The sequence below is a fragment of the Bos javanicus genome, chromosome 19, assembly GCF_032452875.1.
Source record: "Bos javanicus breed banteng chromosome 19, ARS-OSU_banteng_1.0, whole genome shotgun sequence".
In the NCBI taxonomy this organism is placed as follows: domain Eukaryota; kingdom Metazoa; phylum Chordata; class Mammalia; order Artiodactyla; family Bovidae; genus Bos; species Bos javanicus.
Genome location: NC_083886.1, coordinates 31,369,991 through 31,389,980, shown reverse-complemented (window position 1 = coordinate 31,389,980; position 19,990 = coordinate 31,369,991).

Sequence of the window (19,990 nt, the reverse complement as noted above, 5' to 3'; positions counted from 1 at the left end):
TTACCACTGAGCCACCTGGAAGTAATGATACATGTTATAATACACATCCATAGTAGCATCTCCAGACCTGAAGGTCAGAGACTTCTGCTTGCCATTTACTGGACTGATATTGAGGAGGACAGGAAGGGTGACGAGATAAGTAAAGCCCAAAGGTTCTTGGGTCACCAGGTGCACAGCTCATTGCAGAGCTACAGCTTGACCTTCAAGAAGCCTAATATAGCCTGTGCTTTCGGGCTCTGTGAACCACCTGCTCTCTGATCCACCTCTTACCATGCCATCACAAGACATGGAAACCTGAGATAATGAATTGTCTCTGCACTTGTGGGTACCACACAAGGAGCACCCATCGTGTCATCTTCTGGTGCCAGGAGGTCTGTGCTCTTGTCTCCCCTCTGCTTCTAACCAGCCAGTCATTTACTTCTGAGTTCTTGTTAGCATTTTATGTAGAAACAAAATGGAAACCTCTACCTGCAGTTTCTCAGCTTCTGGTCTGAGTCAGAGGAAGGAGAAAAGCACTCGGATTTAAAAGGCACTACGTGCCAGGCTTTTTATAGATACGATTTCACTTCATCTGGATGCAATCTGCGAGATAAGTGTTTAGTCACTATGTCACAGACGAGAGACTGAGGTTCAGCGTCCAGTCACCTGACTGTTCGCCTCACTCCAGATGGCACAGTCCCAGTTCACTCTGACCACCCAAGACAAGAGTCTTCACAATTCTCCAATTGGAGCTTTTCATATTCTGGTTCTTTAGTGCTCCCACCGCACCTGTGCTCATTTCTTCATTACATCATAGCGTTTTATGATATCCTGCTTGATTATACATATGTCTCACTCCTTCTGGGCAGATACTCTTAACTACCTTTGTGTGACCACGTTTCAGGTACTGCCAAGCACATAGTAAGTGTTCAGTAAACATTTTAAGACGCTGACCTCAAGATCTCCAGCTGGGTCACCAAAGGTTCTATAGGAAGCAGAAACAGTTCAGACTTCTGACAGAACTGGGGAAAGCAGGAAGCAGAAAGGCGTGGAGAGCTGAAGACCAACTTGGGGCTCAGGTTGAGGGTGCAATCCAGGAGCTAGAAAGGGCAATGAATTTGGGCCACCTCCCCCGGCCCCACCAGTCCAGATTCCCTCCTCCACCGTCCAGCACTGGGCCACTGAAATATGATTTCTCCAACCTCGTGCTTGATCCTGAAAGAAGAACTATATACAAAAAAAAATCTTAATGATCCAGATAACCATGATGGTGTGATCACTCACCTAGAGCCAGACATCCTGGAGTCCAAAGTCAAATGGGCCTTAGGAAGCATCACTATGAACAACCCTAGTGGAGGTGATGGAATTCCAGCTGAACTATTTCAAGTCTTAAAAGATGATGCTGTGAAAGTGCTGCACTCAGTATGCCAGCAAATTTGGAAAACTCAGCAATGGTCACAGGACTGGAAAAAGTCAGTTTTTATTCCAATACCAAAGAAAGGCAATGCCAAAGAATGTTCAAACTACCACACAATTGCACTCATCTCACATGCTAGCAAAGTAATGCTCAAAATTCTCCAAGCAAGGCTTCAAAAGTACATGAACCGAGAACTTCCAGATGTTCAAGCTGGATTTAGAAAAGGCAGAGGAACCAGATATCAATGCCAACATCCACTGGATCATAGAAAAAACAAGAGAGTTCCAGAAAAGCACCTACTTCTGCTTTATTGACTATGCCAAAGCCTTTGACTGTGTGGATCACAACAAACTGTGGAAAATTCTTCAAGAGATGGGAATACCAGACCACCTTACCTGCCTCCTGAGTAATCTATATGCAGGTCAAGATGCAACAGTTAGAACCAGACACGGAACAACAGACTGGTTCCAAATTGGGAAAGGAGTATGTCCAGGCTGTATACTGTCATCCTGATTATTTAACTTATATGCAGAGTACATCATGCGAAATGCCAGGCTGGATGAAGCACAAGCTGAAATCCCGGAGAAATTGCCAGGAGAAATATCAATAACCTTAGATATGCAGATGATACCATCCTCATGGCAGAAAGCAAAGAGGAACTGAAGAACCTCTGATGAACGTGAAAGAAGAGAGTGACAAGCTGGCTTAAAACTCAATACTCAAAAAACTAAGATCATGGCATCCGGTCCCATCATTTCATGGCAAATAGATGGGGAAACAATGGAAACAGTGACAGACTTTATTTTGGGGGCTCCAAAATCACTGTAGATAGTGATTGAAGCCATGAAATTAAAAGACGCTTGCTCCTTTGACGAAAGGAGCATATAAAAAGCAGAGACATTACTTTGCTAACAAAGGTCTGCCTAGTCAAAGTTATGGTTTTTCCAGTAGTCATGTGTGAATGTGAAAGTTGGACCATAAAGAAAGCTGAACGCTGAAGAATTGATGTTTTTGAACTGTGGCATTTGAGAAGACTCTTGAGTCCCTTGGACTGCAAGATCAAACCAGTCAATCCTAAAGTAAATCAGTCCCGAATATTCATTGGAAGGACTGATGCTAAAGCTGAATCTCCAATACTCTGGCCACCTGATGCAAAGACCTGACTCATTGGAAGAGACCCTGACACTGGGAAAGATTGAAGGCAGGAGGAGAAGGGGACGACAGAGGATGAGATGATTGAATGGCATCGCCGATTTGATGGACATGAGTTTGAGTACATTCCGGGAGTTGGTGACGGACTGGGAAGACTGACGTGCTGCAGTCCATGGGATCACAAAGAGTCAGACATGACTGAATGACTGAAATGAACTGAACTGAACTGACAGATACACAGGCCCAATGTTACAAATGTTCTAGCACTCAATATAGACATATTTCAAGCACTCAGGTCAAGAGGATTACCTTTTCTTATGCTTCATCAATAGCTTAAATCTATGCTTCATTTTACTTAACTTCTTATCTGGATTATGGTTTGTTTTTATGTTTGCTTTCCCTAAAGTCTCTAATGGACTTTCTTTTCTCTTGCTGAGAAAAGAAATACATACTTTCTTTACCATGTTGTTATAACCATCCAGCCACTTAATCATTCTACTGCTTAATTCATTTTGTTCTCTTTCAGGAAAACATTCTTTTTGCAATTCTTTGCGTATTTCTGTTGAATTTTGGCCTGCTGCACAGCTGTCATCCTGGAATGTCTTATTTACATTTCTCCATTTCTTGTTACTTACCTCTTCTTTCTTGGCTTCTACTCATGTTTTTCTGGAGTAAATATTCAGCCTCCTCACAAAGGGACCATAGGAGGTAAATTTTAAGTTTCAGAAGGTTTCAGAATGCCTTTTCCTGTCTGTCTCCACTTGACTGATATTATAATTGACCATAGAATTTAGGTTCAAAGTAATTCCCCCCCCCCCAAAAACTTTGCCTTCTAACATTGGGTGTTGCCAATAAGAAGTCTGTTAAATGGCTAGCTCGGTTATCTATGACTTTTTTAATACGATGTCTTTAAGAATTGTCTGTGTACCTTCAGTTTTCTTGAGTTTCACATGATAAATGTTCATATGGATCTTTCAGGGAACTTACATGATATGTGTCAGTATGGCTCTTTCTAGAACTTTGCATAATTTGTGTCAGTCTAGATTTTCTTCATTTACTCTAGTCTGCACTAGAAAGGTCCTTGACCTTCTCTTTACAGCCTTGGAAAGGCTGGTACTTCTATGTATGATTGTCTTATTTCCTCCCTTTTCTCCGCAGGTTCTTTGTGGGACTCTATCTACTTGGAAAGTGAGACTCTTGAACCCTCTTTATTCTCAGGCTCCTTATCCTCTCACTCAGATTCTCCACATCTTTGATTTCTTGCTCTGTGGCCTGCCAGGTATCATTAATGGTTTCTAACAGTCCTTTATTGAGTTTTAAATTGTAGTCACCATGCATTTGCTTTTCAAGAGCTTTCACATATTTAAAAATATTATTTTTTATAACACACTTTTGTGGTCTCATGATTACAGTATCTTCCCAAATGACTATGAGATTACTCATTGGAGCTATTTTTTTAAGGTTTTTGTTGTTGTTGTTGTTGTTATTGTTATTGTCGTTGTCTTGTTTTTGATACTCATTGTTTTACTGGATCATCTCGGTCTTTCTCTTTAGCGCTGCTTTTTTTATCATGTTTAGTAAATGAGGGACTGGGTTGATTTTTCTAAAGGGCTATCAGTTGCTGCTATTCATATGGGTCATGTTTCCACTGGGTCTGTTCCATGGATGGGAAGGCTAACTGGGAGTGTATGATGGGTCAGACTCGCAGGTGAGCAGGCTGCTATAGCGTGAGCAGGTAAGAAACCATATTTCTCTAGTCCATCCACTTTCTCGATTCTCCTAGATGATTATTTCAAATGTTTCCCTATTTTCTCAAACCTCTGAGACCTCCTTCCTCATCCTACTGTGGGCTGGTGACCTTGTTTCCTTTCTCATTGAGAATAGAGCAGCACAGAAAAGAATATTCATAGGCTTTTCCTAACGTCACTTCTACATACCTGTGGGTTCTCATGCTCTTCACTTACATCTTTTCTCCAGTTTTTATGGATGAGCGTCTACTCCTCAGCTGAGACCAACTCCTCCACTTGTGAAAATCCTGTTGGTGCTAATGTCACTATATATTTAGAATCTGACCACTTCTCACCACCCCCACAGCTACCACCCTTGTCCAAGCCACCATCATGGTTTGTATCAAGAGCCCCTTTTTAGTTTGTGGTTTCTTCCTTATCACTCGGAACCTATTCTCAGAAGACAGAAGACAACATGATGCTTGTCAAAATTCAATTATAGTGTGGCATTTCTCCATCGAAAAGCCTCCAGGGGCTTGCCATGTCATAGTAAAACCCCCAGTCTTTACTATGGGTGTATGGTGTATGATGATTTAATTCTCCATCACCTCTCTGAGATCATCTTCCACTATTTCCCCCTCATTTACTCCAGTTAGCAGAAGTAGCCTTCCAGCTATTTCTGGAACATTCCTGGTAGATTCCTGCTCTATACCTGCTCTTTGCCCACATGTATGAATGGCTTACTCCTTAACTTTTATCAGATCTTTATTGAAAATTTACTTTTTAAAGATGAGTTTCTTGCATCACGTTGGGGTTTCGGATCCTCACAATATAAACATTTTTTTTTTAATTTTAATAGGTAAATGTTTACCACTAGCTTTTATTTTCTTGGAGGATCTTGGCTTGTGTGTTTTCTATGTATTTGTCTTCTGTTTGTATAAATCCTGATTCATTCAGGGGGATAATTAGCATCATCCCACCATTCTGTTTTTTCTGGTCTCTGGTGGGACCACGGAGGTGGTGAGGCGTCTCTTTCCTCCACCCTTACACACCTATCCCCTGGAATGATGACATAGGTCTCAATCTGCCTCTCCCCACTCTAAAGGCAATGAGTAAATTTTGTAGGTGTGCTTCATTTGTCCTTCCTTTTATCCCTTCCCCACCTCAAGTGGTATTTCTGGGAAAAGGATGAACATGGAGGGCTTTCTGATCCCATCATAATGCACCAAGCTAAGTAGAATCTTGGGATCTTCCATCTTCTTTCTCTGATGGCACTTTTAATCTTTTCATTTATATAAATCTTAAATCTTTTTATTATAACTTTTCCATTGTTCCTCCCAAGGTAAGTCTTGTTAGAGAGGTGAGGGAGGGCCTCAGTCTTAGTTTGGGCTTGAAAACAAAAATTTGCCTAACAGCCCAAACACGGGGAAAGAAATGCAGCCTAGATGAGACAGAGTCCAACCTAAACTAAGTGTGTTGAGAAATGCCTTTATCTAAGTTCCTAGTTCTACATATCGTTCACCTACTGAAATTCTGTCACAAAGCATTCAAGTCATTTGCAGCCTAAAGAGCTGACTTGCCCATCTGACTATATGCTCTCTGTTGTAGTACAGGGGAGTGTAACATGTGATCCAGGCTGCACGAAGGCTGTAAAAAATGACACACCCAGCCTACCCAGATTCTCCCGTCAGTCTGGCTGTGTGACCTTGTGTAAGTTAGACAATCTCTCTGAGCATGGATTAGTTCAATCCATATAATGCAGGTGTTTGCTCCAAAGCCCCTTCCAGCCCTCAGGTTTTAGGTTTCAGGTGTATAAATGTAAAGAGAGATGAGATGGGAGATACCAGCATGTCTCAAAAGACAGCACAACAAATGTGTTTGGAGGAGCCTTTTCAGTGTGTAAAAAAGAGCTTAAAAGGAGCTAGTGATTTCTGCAGCAAGCAGCCCCACCTGCTCTCTACCCTGAGCCACCTGAGTCAGTTCCTGTCGCTGCCAACACATCCCAGTGGGTCCCTTGAATTTCTGGGGGATGTAAAAGAGACATGCACACATTCCAGCCCCTTTCTGCTGACTCTGGGATTGCACAGCAAGCTGCAGCCATTATTTTTATTGCTGATGCCACTTCCTATCGAAACAATTTGGTGCTAATAAGCCCCTATAATAGTAAGCAATGGTTTGGCTGAATAATTGTCACTAAATACCATTCAAGCCTTTGTTGCTTCTTGGGCATATTGCTAATTATTCTGCATCTGAAATAACACCCAGAGGCCCACTGAATGCTAGTAACTAGGGTTTCTTCTTGCTCCTGAAGCCCGACGCTGGGTGTGATTAGGAATGCCAAGTCTCTAATCCAGTAAACAATGGCTTCCTCACAGTCTCAACTTCGACAAAATCATAGCCTTTTGCAAATTGTACCAGAGCTCAGACAAATCAAGGCGTCCGTTTCATGCCAGAATTGTGGAGGAGCATGGTGTGGGTGAGGGTCTCCTTGGAGCTTCCCAGGAGGGCTTCTAGGGTGAATAGGGAGGTGGCATTTGGGTGGGGGTTGGAGGGAAACTGTGAGGTCTGGCTGGCCCACCTCACAACTGGATGGATGCTACAGTGCCAGCAAGTAAAAGCAAGGCTGGTAATACAGGGGAGTAAATAAACCCTGGGTGCAGGATGGAGGTGGGGAGATTAGAACGTCTGCCTCCAGAGCAGTCTACGCGACTTTGTTTTCACCTGATCGAGGAGCAGGTGGTTGTGGCTTCCATCCCCTGACATGGTACCACCTGAACCCTCAGTTTCCCTGGGACTCAAGGAGTGTAATGCCCACTCCTCCTCATTCTCAGGATGCTTCAGCTGGCCAAAGGCCATGCTGGGTCTCACAGGTCTCTGAGCATGCTGGGAACCACAGGGAACTAAGGCAAGATCCCACGGAGGAGCACAGGGTCACGGAATGAACACATGCTGCTATATGTGTCCTCTGGACATCTTACTTCTCAGTTTACATATTTTTTCCCTGAATGGTCTCAAACACTCCTATTACTTTATTTACCATCTGTATGCTGATAGCTTTCCAATCTCTGTCTTTAGCCCAGCTTTCTCTCCTGAACCACAAACTCAAAAACCCAGTTTCTACTCTGTGAGCAAAAATTAAACGCAGTACTGGTGAAGCCACAGGAATCCTTTTAGGGAGTGTTCAGTTCAGTCCAGTTCAGTCGCTCAGTCGTGTCCTACTCTGTGACCCCATGAACCGCAGCATGCCAGGCCTCCCTGTCCATCACCATCTCCTGGAGTTCATTCAAATTCACGTCCATCGAGTCAGTGATGCCATCCAGCCATCTCATCCTCTGTCGTCCCCTTCTCCTCCTGCCCCCAATCCCTCCCAGCATCAGAGTCTTTTCCAATGAGTCAACTCTTCACATGAGGTGGCCAAAGTACTGGAGTTTCAGCTTTAGCATCATTCCTTCCAAAGAAATCCCAGGGCTGATCTCCTTTAGAATGGACTGGTTGGATCTCCTTGCAGTCCAAGGGACTCTCAAGAGTCTTCTCCAACACCACGGTTCAAAAGCATCAATTCTTCAGCGCTCAGCTTTCTTCACAGTCCAACTCTCACATCCATACATGACCACAGGAAAAACCATAGCCTTGACGAGACGGACCTTTGTTGGCAAAGTAATGTCTCTGCTTTTGAATATGCTATCTAGGTTGGTCATAACTTTCCTTCCAAGGAGTAAGCGTCTTTTAATTTCATGGCTGCAGTCACCATCTGCAGTGATTTTGGAGCCCCCAAAAATAAAGTCTGACACTGTTTCCACTGTTTCCCATCTATTTCCCATGTAGTGATGGGACCAGATGCCATGATCTTCATTTTCTGAATGTTGAGCTTTAAGCCAACTTTTTCACTCTCTTTTTTCACCTTCATCAATAGGCTCTTCAGTTCCTCTTCACTTTCTGCCATAAGGGTGGTGTCATCTGCATATCTGAGGTTGTTGATATTTCTCCCGGCAATCTTGATTCCAGCTTGTACTTCTTCCAGCCCCACGTTTCTCATGATGTACTCTGCATATAAGTTAAATAAGAAGAGGTGGCAAGAATGCACAGAAGAACTGTACCAAAAGATCTTCATGACCAAGATAATCACGATGGTATGATCACTCACCTAGAGCCAGACATCCTGGAGTGTGAAGTCAAGTGGGCCTTAGAAAGCATCACTACAAACAAAGCTAGTGGAGGTGATGGAATTCCAGTTGAGCTATTTCAAATCCTGAAAACTGATGCTGTGAAAGTGCTGCACTCAGTATGCCAGAAAATCTGGAAAACTCAGCAGTGGCCACAGGACTAGAAAAAATCAGTTTTCATTCCAATCCCAAAGAAAGGCAATGCCAAAGAATGCTCAAAGTACTGCACAATTGCACTCATCTCACACGCTAGTAAAGTAAAGCTCAAAATTCTCCAAGCCAGCCTTCAGTAATACGTGAACCGTGAACTTCCAGATGTTCAAGCTGGTTTCAGAAAAGGCAGAGGAACCAGAGATCAAATTGCCAACATCCACTGGATCATGGAAAAAGCAAGAGAGTTCCAGAAAAACATCTATTTCTGTTTTATTGACTATGCCAAAGCCTTTGACTGTGTAGATCACAATAAACTGTGGAAAATTCTGAAAGAGATGGGAATACCAGACCACCTGACCTGCCTCTTGAGAAACCTATATGCAGGTGAGGAAGCAACACTTAGAACTGGACATGGAACAACAGACTGGTTCCAAATAGGAAAACGAGTACGTCAAGGCTGTATATTGTCACCCTGCTTATTTATTTAGGGAATGTAAATGTGTATAATCTTGGAGGTTAATCTAACCATACTACCCTATCTAAAATTATGCATCATACTGGGACCTAACTTTCTATTTTTAAGTATCTATTCTATAAAACAATTCATTTATATGACACAGCTAAAGTAATCAAACTTGGAGTGAGGAAGGGATAAATTACTACTGTATATAAAATAGATAAATGACAAGATCTTACTGTATAGTGCAGGGAACTGTATTCAATATCTTGTAATAAGCTGTAATAGGAAAGAATATATATATTCTTCTTATATATACGACTGAATCACTATGTTGTACACCAGAAACTAACACAACCTTGTAAATCAACTATACTTCAATTAAAAAGATAAACTTAAGAAAGTAGAAAATAAAACGGCGGTTTCCAAGGGATGCGGGAGGGGGAGGGGTTGCTCAACAGGTATAAAGTTGCACTTATACAAGAGGAATAAGTTCTAGAGAATTGCTACTCAGGGCTTCCCTGCTGGCTCAGCAGTAAAGAATCTGCTGCCAATACAGGAGACAATGTGTTTGATCCCTGGGTTGGGAAGATCCCCTGGAGAAGGAAATGGCAACCCACTCCAGTATTCTTGCCTAGGAAATCCCAAGGACAGTGGAACCTGGTGGGCTACAGTCCATGGGGTCACAAAGTGTCAGACACAACTGAGCAATGAAGCACAGGACAGTTTTTCTCACACCCAATCTTCTGCCCTTGTAGTTGGAAGGCAACCATAGATGAAATACAAATGAATGGACTTGACTGTGTTCTAATAAAACTTTATTTACAAAAGAAAAAAACAGGAGATGGAGTGAAGTTTACCTGAAGGCTGAAGATTGCTGACCTCTGATCTAAGGGCTTACTTTCAACCCCCAGACGGGGCAGGCCAAAGTGCCTGACAGTTAATGCTACCAGGCACAACCATCATCCAACACTCAAGACAGTTCAGAGGATAAATACTCCAGGTTCCCTGCTGTTTGGAGGGGAAACAATTTTGAGGCTCCTGTTAGGCCTGAGTCTGAGTCACCTACGGCAGCAACTTGCCCATTGACGTAACCTCAACTGGCCTTTCCCCCTTCCTGCCTCCTTCCTCACTCCCCGAGGAAACTTTCTGAGATCATCTCCTTAATGAACCACTGGAACTCAAATGTTCATCCCAGAATTTGTTTCTGCAGGAAACCCAGCCCAACACGGTGGATAAAAGAAGTAGTCCTAGGAAGCAGTCCCTCAGGATGGCTCCCTCTCCACCCATATGACAACAAGGACTCTAAATCTGTTTCTGATGTTAAGGAGGTGTGGTCAAAACCATCCACCTGGGATAGAATCACATTTACTAAGATTCTTATGTATGCTTTGTCTGGATAGGATAATAGGTAGAAGGGGGTGTACATGGTTATGCAATAGCTCTGGTGCTTGAAAAAATGTGGGCGCAGTGGTAATTATAAGGATTACAGAGTTGAGTGTTTACTGCCATAGAAGCTCTATGGGAAGAAAATAACAGAATCGGGTCAACTAATTATCAACTTAGGGCATGGGGAGAATGCCAGAAATTACCCACGACAATATTTAAAAGGACTTTCATCTCCTGCAGGCAGAGGGCAGACTGTGCTGAGAATCAGACCCAAGACATCGTAAAAGTGGGAGAATTATGAAGAGGTTGAATGCATGACCCAGTATGTCTCCTGTGCTGATTATTGAGAACTTTGAGCCACAGGAGTCTTCTGAACTCCATGGGTCAACAGAAGTGGCTTTCTCCTCTTGCCATAGGAGATGGACCTTATTACCTGGAGATCAGCAAAGGGAACTTAAGAGGAGCAGTCGCCTTAGAAGAGAGTGAGCTTGTCCTTCTCAAAATCTGCCTCTGCTTTTTCTCATTATTTCAAGACCAATAAAAAGGGTCACAATTCAGCATACCTCGGGTAGGGAAGTGCCAATTCTTCTGTGAGAAGAAAGCCAATTGTTTTCTAAAAGAGCTGCAGGGTATGTCTTATGTGGGCTGGAATGATTTGAGAGAACATAGCTGGGCACCAGAGGGTGTTGGACCAAAGAATTTTGTTTTTGTTGTTTAGTCCCTAAGTTGTGCCTGACTCTTTTGTGACCCCATAGATTGTAGTCACCAGGCTCCTCTGTCCATGGGATTTCCTAGGCAAGAATACTGGAGTGGGTTGCCATTCCCTTCTCCAGGGGATCTTCCCAGCCCAGAGATAGAACCTGTACCTCCTGCACTGGCAGGTGGATTCTTTACTGCTGAGCCCCTAGGACCAAAGAAGCTGACATTTAAAGTTGAGAGTACAAAGTTTATTGGTATTAGTATACTCTCCACAGACTGTAGACTTAACATTCTGGTGAGGATGCCTGGAACTGAGGGAAAAAATATTGTTGGTGGTTTCTTGAAGCTTTGAGACAATGATGTTTGACAGAAAAATGAACCAAAGAGATTAGAATTGCTTTGGCAAAGTTTTAAGGAAGCTATCACTAGGCTCTAGGCATGCATGCTGGAATGGATCTTTAGGGAAGACCCAGAAAACTCCTCTGTTGACTATGTTCCCTGGGAAGGTCCAAAGAAGAGGACTCTCAGTAAGGAAATAAGGAATGTGCTAGGGTTCAGTTCAGTTCAGTTCAGTTGCTCAGTCGTGTCCGACTCTTTGTGACCCCATGAATCGCAGCACGCCAGGCCTCCCTGTCCATCACCAACTCCCGGAGTTCACTCAGACTCACATCCATCAAGTCAGTGATGCCATCCAGCCATCTCATCCTCTGTCGTCCCCTTCTCCTCCTGCCCCCAATCCCTCCCAGCATCAGAGTCTTTTCCAATGAGTCAACTCTTCACATGAGGTAGCCAAAGTACCAGAGTTTCAGCTTTAGCATCATTCCTTCCAAAGAAATCCCAGGGCTGATCTCCTTCAGAATGGACTGGTTGGATCTCCTTGCAGTCCAAGGGACTCTCAAGAGTCTTCTCCAACACCACAGTTCAAAGCATCAATTCTTCGGCACTCAGCCTTCTTCACAGTCCAACTCTCACACCCATACGTGACCACAGGAAAAACCATAGCCTTGACTAGACGGACCTTTGTTGGCAAAGTAATGTCTCTGCTTTTGAATATGCTAGGGTAGGGACCACCAGCTTTGGTAAGAAGCTCAATGGTAGCTTCCTCCACAGCCCAGGGTTGATAGTTGGAGATGCTGCAGTAGTACTAGGCTCCCCAGTATCCATGGAAATGACAGGATTTCTGAATAATGGATGCAAGGTGGTGGCTGGTAAGCATCAGAGGCATGGTGGATTTAATGATCATAGTGAACCACAATGCTGGAGTAGCAACTAGGAGGCCTCAAACCGCAGGGCTCTGTGGCAGAGACTAATAGACTGTGCTATTATTAAGTGAAGCTTGTTGGGGATCCAACAAGGGTATTTCCTGGCTTGTATAACCAAACTGGACCAGGGGCAGATGATCAGAAGGCTGAAGTTGGCTGCCTAGGGAAATGTAATAATCCCTCATCCCACTTCCAGTTCTGAGCCAGTTCTCAGATCCAGAATCCTGTGACTGAGAGAGAGAGAGAGACTAGATCCTCTTGCAGAAAATCCTACAAAGACTCAGAAAGAATATATAGTACTAACTGTCCCAGTCCTTCTGAGGGATCAACACTGCAGAAAGGGAAGGACCCACATATCTCAAGAGGTCTTCAACCCAGGGTTTGAGCTGATGCTAATGTTAGAGAAACCAAATCACCATCATGATGACCTCATTAGGAGTGGGTGAGTGACCCTAGGTGACAGATGAAGTCTTGGCCCAAGTCCATTTCATAAACGTGCATTGAGTCTGCCAACCCACACTGTGATAATTTTCATAGGTTCTGAGTGCTTAATTGGGTTGGATACACTTAGCAGCTGGAATAACCCCCACATTGGTTCCTGACCTGCAGAGTGAATGCTATTACAGTAGAAAGGGCCAAGTGGAAGCTCTGAAACTGCTCACCATTCCAGCCCTGATGGTAAATGAGAAGCAGTAACTCATCCCAGCTGAGGTGGTAGAAACTAGAACTGCACTAGGAGAAAGTTTGCAGAGGTGGTTGTCCCCGTTGGTGGTGGTGGTTGTTTCATTGCTAAGTCGTGTCCGACTCTTTGTGACCCCATGGACCGTAGCCCAGCAGGCTCCTCTGTCCATGGGATTTCCCAGGGAAGAATAGTGGAGCAGGTTGCCATTTCCTTCTCCAGGGGTTCTTCCTGACCCAGGGATCAAATCTGAGTCTCCTGCTTGGCAGGCAGATTCTTTACTGATGAGCCACCAGGGAAGCCTTCGGTTGTCCCCACATTTCCCTTTAATTCACTGGTATGGCTTCTGCAAAAGCCAGATGGATCATAAAGGAGGAAGATAAACCAATGTAAACACAATTCACTAAACAGTAGATACAATTACAGCTGCTTTGTCAGGTGGTCCCAGTATCTTTATTGAAACAGATCTATACAAATGGAGGCCCTTGGAGTGTAGCTTTTGTGTTATATTGTGTCAAGGGATTGGTTCAACATGTTGATGTGGACAAAATTAGAGAGTTGAAACAGTAAACCCAACACTGCTGCTGCTGCTAAGTCCTTTCAGTCATGTCCGACTCTGTGCGACCCCATAGGTGGCAGCCCAGCAGGCTCTGCCATCCCTGGGATTCTCCAGGCAAGAACACTGGAGTGGGTTGCCATTTCCTTCTCCAATGCATGAAAGTGAAAAGTGAAAGTGAAGTCGCTCAGTCGTGCCGGACTCTTAGCAACCCCATGGACTGCAACCTACCAGGCTCCTCCATCCATGGGATTTTCCAGGCAAGAGTACTGGAGTGGGGTGCCATTGCCTTCTCCAACACAGGAGGTCCTAAAACATTGGTAGGGGAAATCCTCTCATGGGGAGTGGGGTGTGTGTTTGAGTATAGAGCTTAGAGCGGTACACCAGGTCATCAAAGAGCGAAGGGTGTACCCAGATTCCTTGGTAGCAGCAAATGTCCAAGTGGACATAGAAAGACTAGTTTTAAAACACTGGTAATGAACACTTGTGCTATGTGCTTAGTTGCTCAGTCGTGTCTGACTCTTGCGACCCCATGGACTTTAACCTGCCAGACTCCTCTGTCCGTGGGATTCTCCAGGAAAGAACACTGGAGTGGGTTGCCATTTTCTTCTCCAGGGGATCTTCCTGAGCCAGGAATTGAACCCAGGTCTCCTGCCTTGCAGGCAGACTCTTTACCGACTGAGCCACGAATAAACACTGAGGAATTACCTTTTCTAAAAAACACCATCCACTATGAAATGCCTTTGGCTACATTTAAGAAGAAAGGCACATCACTTGCACCTTAAAATTTATCAAATCTTAACGAAAAACATAAAACAAGATTCAAATATTTGAAAATAACCATGATAAGAAGAAGAAGGTGTGTGTGCGTGTGCTCAGTCGTGTCCAAATTTGCAACCCCAAGGACCATGCCCTCCAGGCTTCTCTGTCCATGGGATTTCCCAGGCAAGAATACTGGAATGGGTTGCCATTTCCTCCTCCAGGGGAATAATAACAACTAGCACTAATATATAGAATTTATATGGCAGATATTAGAGTAAATGCTTTACTCATTGTGGTTTGGATGGGAATACTTCATGTCACCCGATGTCCATTTTCCCTAAATTAATCTTTAAATTTACTGCAATATAATCAGGATCCCCACAGGCACTTCTACTACTTTAAATTTTCATGTGGCAGAATAAATTCCCAAGAACAGACAATAAACAAATAAAAGAACCTTAGTGAGGAGAGTTGTTTTAACAGTCACTGTAATCAAATCAACATTGGTTTGTATAGAAACATACAAGCAAAGAAGTGAAAGAGAACTGAGAATGAAGCGTGTGTGTATGTATAGTATATACACTATATACATAATAAATTTTTATATATAAATATATAATATATTAACATATGTAGTAACGCATGCAGGGGGCTTCCAGATAGCTCAGTTGGTAAAGAATCCGCCTACAGTACAGAAGACCCCGGTTCAATTCCTGGGCCAGGAAGATCCCCTGGAGAAGGGATAGGTTACCCACTCCAGTATTCTTGGGCTTCCCTTATGGCTCAGCTGGTAAAGAATCTGCCTGCAGTGCAGGAGACCTGGATTTGATCTCTGGGTTGGGAAGATCCCCTGGAGAAGGGAAAGGCTACCCACTCCAGTATTCTGGCCTGGAGAATTTCAGGGACTGTGTAGACCATGGGGTCGCAAAGAGTTGGACACAACTGAGCGACTTTCACTTTCAGTAATAAATGCAGTATTTTAATTTGGTTTATTTTATCAGTATGCTTCATGAAGTTTGAGTACAGAGAAGTAGGATGGGGAATACCTAAACAGGTCCACCCCAAGATGGGTGCTCTTACAGTGGCTTGTTTATCCAACGGGGAGAGGGAGCAGGGAGAGAATGACCACGAAGGCATGAAGAACTTTAACACAGTGACATTCCCACTAATATTTGTGGACCAAAAAGTATCTCCAGGGATTGTTCAACTAGATTAGGAACTCTATCACCTGTGTGGGAAGAGAGACCTGAGGGAGCAAGAGGAGAAAAGCTACTAAGAGGGTTGTCAGAAGGGCAAGCATGAAGCAGGTGCTAAAGTCTGGCTTTCCCATGAGAAGAGGAGGCAGGCTTGGCACAGTGGCAAAGCCTTCCCCTCCACTTCAACCTGCACTGTTTTTCTTCCTTTAACACAGTGGCTCAGACACATGCAAAGTATTAGAACCAATCAATGAATTCAATGAAGTTGGCAGGATATGGACTCAACATACAAAAATCAGTTGCATATAAGTTATCCAAGGAGCAAATTTAAAAAAAGAATCTCATTTGCAATAGCATCAAAAAGGATAAAAGGCTTCAGTTCAGTTCAGTTCGGTCGCTCAGTTGTGTTCAACTTTTGTGACATTGTGGATTGCAGCACACCAGGCTTCCCTGTCCATCACTAACTCCCAGAGCTTGCTCAAACTCATGTCCATTGAGTCAGTGATGCCATCCAACCATCTCATCCTCTGTCATTCCCTTCTCCTCCTGTCTTCAATCTTTCCCAGCATCAGGGTCTTTTCCAATGAGTCAGTTCTTTGCATCAGGTGGCCAAAGTATTGGAGTTTCAGCTTCAGCGTCAGTCCTTCCAATGAATATTCAGGACTGATTTCCTTGAGGATTGACTGGTTTGCTAGACTTAACCAAGGAGGCAAAAGACGTGTACCATAAAAACTACATCACAGCAATGCAAGGAATTAAAGAAGACACAGACGTTGTGTGTTCATGCAGTGGAAGGCTCACTATGGTTAAAACTTTGAGCCTGGGCTGACTAATACATCACCTGGGTGGATAATATCAGAGGTTAGAATGCGATGTTACACAACTTGTGTTAATCAACTTTCATTTCACCACTGGAACAATTCACGCTGGTTTCCCTGCAGGAATCTCTCCCTTTCTCTCCTCCTTTCTTACTCTCTTTGGTGTGTTACGGCTCCCATTTCCCCGCTACACCATCCCTGCTTTTGTTTATTTCCCCTTCTGGCTCATCATCTTTATTTACTTAAGGCACCCGTGTCTGCACATGCGCACATGTGTGCTCAGTCGTTTTCGACTCTTTGCGACCCCATGGACTGGACTCCATGGCAGCCAAAATCTTTACCACTGGTACCTCCTGGGAAGCCCAAGGCATCCATGACTGATCTTTTTTTTTTTTTTTTAACTTTTCCATAGAAAGGGAAAGGATGGAGTTCAAATGATGTGAGATGCGCAGGGGTGGGAAGACTTGGGGAGTGAGAGGAAGAAGAGGAACATTGCTTCCTGGGGTGTACAGGCAGCCAAGAGGAGGTATGGCTCTGGATAGGTGAAATTATGTACCAAAATCATCTCATAGATGAGTGCTTTCTTATGCCTGAGAACTGGCTTGCCCAGGGAGGGGCAGTCTTTTCCTCGGAAAGAAAGGTTATTTAAGATGTCAAAACATCATAATATACAGAAAACAAAAACATGATTAATATACCATGAAACTAGATAGAGTGGATAGAGCTGGGATTCAAGCTCAGGTCTTCTTACGCTAACTTCTTGATCTTACGAGGTTGCCAGTGTCAGCGTCAGGATCGGTTCACAGACAGTTCCCTGAAGCTGACTTTGGCTGAGACTGAGCAATTGCGCAGGTGGGCCTGAAGGACAGGTCAGAGTTGGCCAGTAATGAGCACTACTACCATGGGCAGATGAACAACTACAGGACGTCTGTGCTTGTCCATTCAAGAAAATCTCCAAAATGGCTGAACTGGAAGGGAAGAACTACCCAGAACTTGTGTCCATTGGGAACTCGCTTTCCCTAGTATCTGAGGTTTCCTGTGGTTTACCTGGGGCAGATCCAGGGTTAGAGGAACACCTGAGGGTCCTCAAGGAGAGAACCGTGCAGGCATGGCTTGTGCAAGAAGTCTTTAGCAGCTTCAGATGAGCCAAATTTGACATGAGTAGGGAGATGGGGAAGGCAAATTAAGCCAGCTTGTGAAGACTTCCAAAGGGTGGGTTGCTAGCATCTTCCTCTTTTCTATTCTGACTGTAATGAGGATAGAAAGTAGGTAGTTGTACAGATGAAAAGAATCAGAACTTGCTGCCAACCCCTTCACAGTTAAAGGACCCGTGAAATAGTCCTAGTTAGAGAAAGATTGAACTAAGTTTCAAGGGGATCATTAGCAGATGCTGTCTGGTATAAGCAGCAGATAAGGAAGGGCCTTTAAGTTTTCTTTTGTGATTTTAGACTCAAGTAGAAGAGGTCCAGACAGACAAATAACATTAATCTAAAGGTGCACACATTCATACACACACACACACCTCACACACACACACCTCACACACACCTCCCACACACACACGTCACACACACACACGTCACACACATACACACACGTCACACACACACACGTCACACACACACACACACGTTACACACACACACGTCACACACACACACACGTCACACACACCTCACACACACACACGTCACACACACACACCTCACACACACACACACACGTCACACACACACACACCTCACACACACACACACCTCACACACACACACACCTCACACTTACATGCACTGAGACCGCCATTCTTACCAACCCAGGCTCTACAGTACCATGGAGGGCCAATCAAGGTTAGACCACATTGTTTGGACTAGCTGACACAGGCAGCTTGAGAATAACATGTTTCTGTCCATCTTCTCTTTTTTGTTATTTTCTGTTATATATTTCTTTTTGACACTTCTCACTTTGTGTAGACAGCATCTATTTGTTCTGTGCTCTATTCGTTTGCTCATTCATTTATTCTAAACACCAAATGAGTTTCTTCTCCTGTTTCAGGACTCACGTTAGAACTGAAAAGACAAGATGGAGTGTTCTTCCATGACTGGGATACAGTGTTTGAGTCCGGGAATACTCTACTTTCTGTCATGCTGGCATGATTCTAATTGGTAGATGCTGTGTTATTTGTCATGTGAAGTAATTTTACTTTGAGCAGGATTGAAAACTGATGACTGAACAATTTTTTAATCATAAAAGCACCACACACACACACATCTGTTTTTTCCATCACCAAACTCAGGCATCCTGCCAAACATTGATGAGGATGGCCATTCTATTTTGAAATTATGAAAAACACTTATAATTAAATAAACCTGATTTATAGACATATTTTTTCTAATGCCAGGATTGACTTTCACGGTTTGGCTTTTCTTCCTTTCCTTTTATTTTGGCATCATATTATGCTTTGGGGTTCTGAAGTGACAGAAGAGCTCGGATATCGATGGCTGATATTTAAGAAGCACTTTATTTTCTGCCAGGCGCTGCTCTAAACACTTCTGGTGCATTGCTTCATCTAGTCCTTACTGTTGTACAGTATAAAGCTGGTGGCTATACACTGTATTACCTCTGTTTAATGGATGAGGAAACTGAGGCACAGAGGGGTTAACTTGCTTGAGGCCACACAACTAGTCATCGGGCACAGCTGAGCATCAAACACATGCTGCCTAGCTCTGAGAGTCCACTGCTTGGCTACACCACATCACAGAGTGAAAGTCAACACTTTGGAAATGAAAAATGGAAAGATTGAAGGGTAAAATAGCCCCCAGGCAGGCAGAATTGAAAAAAAATCTCAACCTCACATGGACAGAAAACAGAAATTAGACTAATTTGACAAATAGGGCTGAAGCTTAGTGGGAACTTATTTTTGCTCATCAAAAGAAAATGCCTCCCTCCCCACCCTACACATGCTTACTACAACTACACACAGTACACAAACCTATACATAATCTTTCCATGTATATAAGTCTTTTACAATGATAAAATTTAGAAATTACTAACATAAATGTCATGGGCTAGGGGACGCCTTGGGCTTCCCTGATAGTTCAGCTGGTAGAGAATCTGCCTGCAATCCAAGAGACCCCCGTTCGATTCCTGGGTTGGGAAGATCCCTTGGAGAAGGGATAGGCTGCCCACTCCAGTATTCTTGGGCTTCCCTGGTGGCTCAGAGTGTAAAGAATCCATCTGCAATGTGGGAGACCTGGGTTCGATCCCTGGATTGGGAAGATTCCCTGGAGGAGGGCATGGCAACCCACTCCAGTATTCTTGCCTGGAAAATCCCATGGGCAGAGGAGCCTAGCAGGCTACAGCCCATGGGGTTGCAAAGAGTAGGACAAAACTGAGCGACTAAGCACAGCACAGGAGACACCTTGCTGAAACTAAATTCCTGTATCAAGTGTGACAATGGTCCCAAGAGCCACAGAAAGGGCCCTTTGAACACATGCATCTGGACCACCTTGTGCTTTGTGACTGCTCAGTCCTTCTACCTACCCCCTACCCTAAGGCTTTGGCAAAACCTTCCTTCACACAAG